Source organism: Macrobrachium nipponense, chromosome 38, assembly GCF_015104395.2.
Source record: "Macrobrachium nipponense isolate FS-2020 chromosome 38, ASM1510439v2, whole genome shotgun sequence".
Taxonomy (NCBI): domain Eukaryota; kingdom Metazoa; phylum Arthropoda; class Malacostraca; order Decapoda; family Palaemonidae; genus Macrobrachium; species Macrobrachium nipponense.
This window is the reverse complement of record NC_061098.1, coordinates 41,636,483-41,645,014: the sequence shown is the minus strand read 5'-3', so window position 1 is coordinate 41,645,014 and position 8,532 is coordinate 41,636,483.

Below are 8,532 nucleotides of genomic sequence, written 5' to 3'. Positions count from 1 at the left end.
CCTCCACGCCCATTGTTAAAACTATATCTGAACAGGAAGATCTGGGCTGGAGTGCTGAACTATTACAGACAGAACAAAGAAAAGATCAACAAATAGAAAAAATCATAATTGCGTTAAACTTTTAAACGGAAAAAAAATCCGAAGAAAAGGAATATATAAAGTATAAGCAGCAGAATTATATAATCAAAGATAATATCCTGTGTAGATCCGTGACGAGGAAAACCCGCAACACACCACAGCTGAATAACAACCAGGTGGTGGTACCTATCTCACTCATACCCCCTGTCTTTAAAATGGTTTTGCATGAAAATCCACTGCATGGACACCCGGGTATTCCCTAATGTCACAGAAAGCCAAAGATCTTTATTTTATTGGCATACGATGCTTACAGATATAAAAAAAGCACTTAGCAAATTGTCGCACTTGTCAAGAACAATACAAAGGCGCACGAAGACACCTGTCAGCCTAGGGGCTTACCCCGTGCCAAATCAACCCTTTGAAAGAGTACACTTAGATTTATTAACAGGATTTTACGAGTCAGACCGAGGAAATAAACACCTCCTAGTAATCATAGATGCCTTGACTCGATATACAGAACTGATAGCGATTAAAACAAAAACCGCAGTCGAGTGCGCTAGAAAGTTTTACGAGTGCTACATTTGTAAACATGGAATTCCACACACAATCATATCTGACTCTGGCGGGGAGTTCAATAATCATTTCCTTAACTCCTTGTGCGAATTCCTTTGCATAAAGAAAATCAATACCATGATCTATCACCCAGAGTCTAATGGGCTAGTGGAAAGGGCAAATCGTAAGGTTTTAAACATTTTAAGGGTCACCTTAGGGGGGGCAGACCCCAACTGGGACATTGCCATACCTGCGGTACTAAGCACACTTAATCACTCATATCATGTGTCTATTAAAATGACACCGCACGAGGCACTGTACGGTATCCCAGCTAGAACACCTTTCCATGTATTAACGCCTACAATTAATTTATCAAATCCTCTAAAGGATGTTATGGATGCAAGCATAAGTCGATATAATATACTTCGTAAGAATCTAGAAGAAGCACAAATTATAATGAAAAGAAATCATGATAAAATAGCTAAGCCAACTAGAACATATGCTGTGGGCGATAAGGTATACATACAAGTATACGTACGTAAAGGTTTAAATTATAAACTGACACCTAAGTTTGAAGGTCCGTTTAACATTTTAGAAACATTAACGGCCAATAGATTTAGGGGTTCAAAAATGTATCCAACCCCACTGATATAGAATAGTTCCATTGGCACATATCAGAATCTAAAGAAGGTAGATGGAGTGAGGGAAAAATGGTTGTATTTATGAAACTTGTATAATAATTTTATAATATATATTAATAATTTCTTTATAATAATATTATATATATATATATATATATATATATTATATAATATAATATATATATATATGATATATATATATAAGATATATATATATATATATATATATATATATATATATATATCTATCTATCTATCTATCTATATATATATATAGATATATATATATATATATATATATATAAGATATATATATATATATATATATATGTGTGTGTGTGTGTGTGTGTGTGTGTGTGTGTGTGTGTGCTATATCTTTGAATTGTCTTTTTTTTGTTAACTGATGGTTGATAAGCGGATGTGATGAGTATGACATTCTTTGAAATGTAGATATCATCATTTTGACTCTCCATGGAAACAAAGGAGGTTTTAAAAGTGCAGAGTCAGCGTTAGCTCCGAAAATGTTGACACAGTCACCTTGAGTAGATTTTATGGATGTGATAAAAAGCTGCTATGACGTCACATTCTATTCCAGTGTAATGAACTTGTGAAGAATCAGTTAGTCATCTTGAGGGGAGTGTCTTGTGAGTGAATTCGCGCTTGTGTACGTGCGAGCTGTTCCCCTACAAAATGGAAGAGGTAGATAACTGGGATCTTAGAAGCAGCCCCTATGTCTTGATTGTTTTAGTGCTTGCTATCAGTTGAATGGGTAAGCGTACTTACTTTTAAGCCCAAGTGTGTCATCTCTTTTTGTATTTTAAACTTTTATTTCAGAAATGTCCTTTTCCATATGACCTTTTGATTTATGTCATCTTGATTTATTTGCAAATTGATTTAATTGGGATTTCCTTTTTCTTCGTCTGTCCCCAGATGATTCTGGCGGAGGGAACTTATCTGGAAATATTAACTAAACTGATAGTTCCGTGGTTATGGTGTTACTTATAAGACTGTGCTATGACTTTTCTAGTTGCTTATGTTATGACTAAACTAATGTTAGTTACTGTACAGAAAGAGGTGGATGGGTTTGGTTCGATCCCCAGGGTTATTGGGATAATGATAATGAATTATTTGGATTTAAAATTTTGACCTTTTCAGTTCATCATTTTGTTAAGAACCTGATTCATTTAGTTAATACTTTGTTCTTAAATAAATGTATTTTTGTAGTTCACGAGTCTGATTTAGTTACATTAGCTAATCATGTGTGTGTGTGTGTGTGTGTGAGAGAGAGAGAGAGAGAGAGAGAGAGAGAGAGAGAGAGAATGTTACCTCAGTTCCTTGCTACTATAAGGTCATTGCTACCAACATATAATTTTTTTTTTCTTTTGAGGTTAGAACCTCGGTAACACACACACACACACACACACACACGCACACACACACACACACACACACACACACACATATATATATATATATATATATATATATATATATATATATATATATATATATATATATATCCAAGTTTTTTACATCCTTTAAAGAGACAATGCCTAATTAAAGGACGAAAGCTCTCGGTACGAATTTATCCTGTTATTTTTCCTGTGGTATTCACTTATATCATGAAGTCACGTACATCTACTCTGATTATATAGTATAAATATATATATGAGTAGACACACTGATAATAATTATATGAAGACTTTTGCAATTTTTGTTTGTTTGAAATATCCATTGAGATGATCTAACCAAGACAAAATTCATGACAATCTTGCGACACCCCTAGGTACTGTCTATGGCACTCCAGGGTGCCACGGCACCTAGATCGAGAATCTCAGTGCTAGAACCATGTGCCACTCTTTTACAGAGCGCGATATCTTTCCAGAATGTTTTTAGTAAGTCAATTTACCAGCTGACAAATCACTAAGGTTCGGTGCTATCCATTGCGGAAATTAGCTTTTCCTCCAAAAATCTCCCACTTGTATTCTAGAGCGCCAATCCACGGAAGTTCAATAACACTTTCTCTTGACTCGTCAATATTTCTTCAAACGCAAAAATGAAAACGATCGTCTGCTTCGGAAACCTTCTCGCGTCTCAGCTTGATGTGTCATCGGCGTGATTCGCGATTCGCCCCCAACTGGCTTTGCAATGACGAGGTTTCTTCCCACCGATGTTGGAATGGAATTAGGTCATGGGTTTGTTTCCTCCTTAAAAGAGACTGGAGGGAGAGAGAGAGAGAGACGAGAGGCTGAGAAGGAGAGAGAGAGAAGAGAGAGAGAGAGAGAGAAGGTAAAATGTCAAGCATTGGAATGAGGACCCATCTGGATACAGAATTTCCTTTGTTCATATTAGAAAAAAGCCGAGACTGCAGTGGGACTGCAAGAGTTTGTTTCGAGAACCTTTCACTCTAAGAAGTGCTTGTAAGTGTAGATCTTCTCCAGATCTCACGAGGTCTTTCTAGAAAACACAGGAAGTGATTTAGGTCGAAAAGATTAATTTTACTAGAAAGTCGGAATAAGAAATAAGCATTTTATGAGTGACAACTCGAAAGAATAAGAAAAACTTGAGGAGATAAATACAATGATGACGTTGCTGGGGTAAATTCGGCAAATTCGCATTTCATTTTCTCTTTAGTTGAAGGAAAACGCTTTATGTTATTATCCCGATAAAAGGTTATAACTTGGAGGACAACCGGTCATCTGTACAGGCAGTGATTTATTTTCAATTACAGGAAGTCACGCGAAGGAAACATGAAAACTAAGAGAAAGGTTTGCTTCTATTTGTGTACAATGCATTTTAGAGGCCTTGCTATCATCTGTAGTAAGTTTTGGGCCAAATGAAAAAGAATGTGGTACTCTTTTCTGTCAGGTGGTGTAACCTGCCATATTGTGTGTTGTGTACTGGAGTAAGAAGGCGTTTCTTTTTCAGTGTTCATCTATATTTTATTATAAATAACTATCTCTCTCTCTCTCTCTCTCTCTCTCTCTCTCTCTCATGCGGAAGTAAAGGATCAGCTGTTATCTTCGACCAGCCAGAAGTACAGAACTAATCGTTTTCTTATTTTTATTTCTAACTTAAATGGATTAAGGGACAGAGAGAGAGAGAGAGAGAGAGAGAAAGAGAGAGAGAGAGAGAGAGAGAGATAGAGAGAGAGGGAGAAGAGAAAGAGACGGAGAAAGAGGAAAGAGGAAGAGAAGAGAGAAGAGAGGGGAGAGAAGACGAAGAGAGAAAGAGATAGTAGAGAGAGATTAGGATGCAGTTTCAGCGAATTTTAGTATAAAATAAGGGAAATAAGCTATTTCTTTGCATTATTGAGTGTAGGGAAGTGAGAGAAGGGAATTACCATTTTGTTTCTGAACAGCTTTCTTGACCTCATCCACATTTCGACCTTGTTTGAGAAGACTTTTTTGGCTATGCCAATCTGGATAATATATATATATATATATATATATATATATATATATATATATATATATATATATATATATATATATATATATATATATATATATATATTGTATGCATGTTTGGGTGTGTATTCGTATTTCAGCCGACTAGCAAAAGGATTAAATTTGCCAGAGGAGGGCTTATTATACTCTAAAATTCCATCCCATTATGGAAAGTACACAGAATATGCTCACAATATTGCCAAGATACTTCCGTTGGTAATATTTCATGAAATTGCGTATTCATAGAACGTCGGAATCTAAAGCCTTCGCCTTTAGGAAAGGAAAAAAAGGGTCTATTTGAATTTCAGATGCGTAACATAATAGGCGGAATACTTTCATCTCTGCTGATCCAAACAGAATCACTCAGCTTTCATTCCTACTGATGTCAGAGGTATTGAAAGTCACTGACGTTGCTCATTCATTCCTGAACTGATCTAATCAAAGGCCAAAGTAGCCATTTCATAGGTGTAGATCATCTGGGACCTGACTCAACAACAATTAGATAAGCGTCTCCTCTCAGCTAGACAGGAAGATCTTAACTGTAGATTCTTTTTTGTCTCGAGCAGTTGGCCTTTTATTCTAAGTTACAATGTTGATATAAATGTGCTTTGCTACGACTGCCAGGGGCCGAAGGGACGTTGCAAAGACCGTCAAATAATGCCTACTATTCAACACGTGAAGTGCACAGAAAGTACTATTCCCCTACCGGCGTGTTGGAGATTATCATACAAGAAAGTCATGCAAATGATCTGGATTCATGACAAAAAGGAAATACATGGCTGAGCAATTTTTTTTCCAGTTCTCTCAGTAGTAGCATGAAGTCATTCAAGGATAAATAATTAAAACACCCAACAGCGCATTGGATAGCAAAGCCGAGGAAACAATAGAATAAACGTGTCTTATTTTCTCCAGGTCTTGACAAACATAAATTAATTGTTTATTGAATCAACAGACGAAATAAAGAAACATTCCTGTTTCAATGAAGGCTTCGGGGATCACCTTCAGTTTCTGTTCTGTCTCACAAGCAAAATAGTCGACATCTGTGAAGGGAATTTCTATACAGGATTCGGTCGTGTTTTTCAGTAAGCTGATAATTTTTATTTCTCCGAAAATTGCTCAGATTATTCAGAAGACATTCACATTGAAGCTTAATATTTCTCTCTCTCTCTCTCTCTCTCTCTCTCTCTCTCTCTCTCTCTCGCTCTCTCTCACTTTATAAACACACACACATATGCTGCTTAGTACGTACAGTTAGAACAGCCCAGACTTCAAATGCACTGTTTATCCATCTGAGTGAAAAATCTCATTGTATTAATTGGGGTGATACCTCGGTAATTGCTAGTTCAAATGATTATGTTTCAAGAAATTTACTGGAATCGGCAATTATACAAATACTAATAAAAACAACCTAAATCTTAGTCTGGGAATGTACCATTTGGACCCATATATTTGTAAGATGTTTATGAAGGACCTTAAAATAAATTACTAATAAATTAGTCCCACATGATATAGTTATTATTTTCTCTCTCTCTCTCTCTCTCTCTCTCTCTCTCTCTCTCTCTCTGGTTCGATATTCTCTCTCCCTCTTTCTCTTGCTCGATATATATATTTATATTTTCTTTCGTCTTTTCATTAATAATAATTTTTTGGGAAAATTTTTGTAAATTTCATGATATTAAATTGTATATGCTTCCGTGTTTTTTCAAAATGTACTGTTTTCTGGAAGGATAACTTGTTTACTGCGTGTGTCCCCCAAGGTGTGGCTAACCTCAGGTGTTTCCTCCTTTCTGTAGAGGAAAATCGTCCTTATTGCTAATCTTGTAGTGTCAGTTTGGATATTAAGCCTTCTTTTGACTATGTTGTCCTCTGTAAACTCAGTTTGCCTCAGTAAAGGGTCCGAACAGGACCGAAAGTACTTGGCTATCTGGCTTTTTCATTTTTTCCTTCGTGGCAAAAAACCTTTATTTATACATAGCATCACGTTTTGTATACTTCGTGATCAAGTTATTCATATATATACATATCCTCGTGGTCACGTCGGCAATGTGACCTCATTCTAATTATGGGACACAAGTTCATTTCTCGCTACCGGACATCATCATTTCTTCATATCTTTACTCTTGGATCCAGTGGCTTTGTAACAAGTGTAAAAATCGAAATATGGCTACGACAATTACTTGTGTACCAGGTAAAAAGTGACCAGTTGATTATATCTATAAATATATATGTGTGTGTGTGTGTCTGCTATTTCATGCGTGTAATTGGAAAATCAATGAAAAATAATAAAGCCAGTTTAGCAAAAAATTACAAATCCCATTAATGCGACTTCAAATTCTGAGTAGTTAAAAGTTCCTGACTCCCACCATAATTAACCCGATTGTGTGTGACACCTAATCAGTTATAATTAGGAGTCTTTTAGAGCCGGTGACATTTCCCAATTAAGTCTTTTAATGCCGAGTTTCCGGATAACAGGTTTCATTTGTACGCTTTTGTAAAATGTTTTCGATACAAATAAAAGCAGAGGGCTATGGTACATTTAATGATTATCTGATTAACTTCTCTTTGAAACGACCATGCTAAAAATATTTCCTGACTTAATTAGTAATTAGGTTTTAATTGAAGAACAAAATAAACTCTGCATCCAGTGTTATTGGTAAGTAAATCATAACCTTTTGAATTTTCATTTCATATTCTTTTCCCTAGTCTCTACTTTCGGATTTTGGTCATTTGAGGGAACACAGTTCTCTACAGCTACAAATCCGAGGTAAATGGCGTTGTGCAATGTCTAGAAGGAGATAATTGTGGTATTTATATTGTGTCGCGAATACTGGACGAACAATTAGGATCCCTCCTAAATCACGTGGACCTTTAGAGCAGCGGTCGCCAACCATTCGAAGTTCATGGACCACTAAATGTATAATTTGTAAATTTGCCGGACCACTAATATGAATTTAAAAAAAAAGGTAAATACATTTAGTTGATATGCATTTTATGTATACTATATCAGAATAAGTTCATGTTTGTAATGTTTAATCTATTGTAATTAATAATGCTTCTTAGTTAGTTAATGCTGTGTTTTTTTCTGCTAAATGCTGGATCCAAATTTTTAATGCTAAATCGCCCTAAAATGCTAAATTTGCTCTGTCTTCTGTGCAATTTATGTCAGTGTTGCCTGAAGAGGATTAAGAAAACATAAACATTTAAGCAGTCCAGAGTTTTCAAATATAAGAAACCATGCACAAATATGCAAATGCAGAATCAACTACGATGATTCTAAGATGATCTTGGCCATTAAGCAACTTGTTCCAACATTGAATAACAACACTACAGCAGTTCCATTATTCATTGCTTAGACCGCTCACTCTTATCTTCTTTCCTTGGTTATCTCGACTCCTTCTCGCTCTGGCAGGCCTTTCAGCAACCGAACCTCGGGTTGTAAGGTTTGTTTTATATGTAAAAAAAATGTATAACTTTTTTACTTAGTGTTTAATACATTGTGTGTTTTTAGTTATTTTTATTTTTATTTTATTTTTATTTTTTACTTTTTTCTCGTGCTTATTTGTATGTAACAATTTATGTTAATCTTGCTGGACATGTTTGTAATTTACGTATTTTTGGTTTTTTATAGCCTTGAAAATGAGACCATAGTCTTGAAACGTTGGCAACAATAAAGCAACCCAATGTATTGAGTTGTTTTGCCTCTTCACCTGCTGTTATATATATATATATATATATATATATATATATATATATATATATATATATATATATATATAGATATATATATATATATATATATATATTTATATATA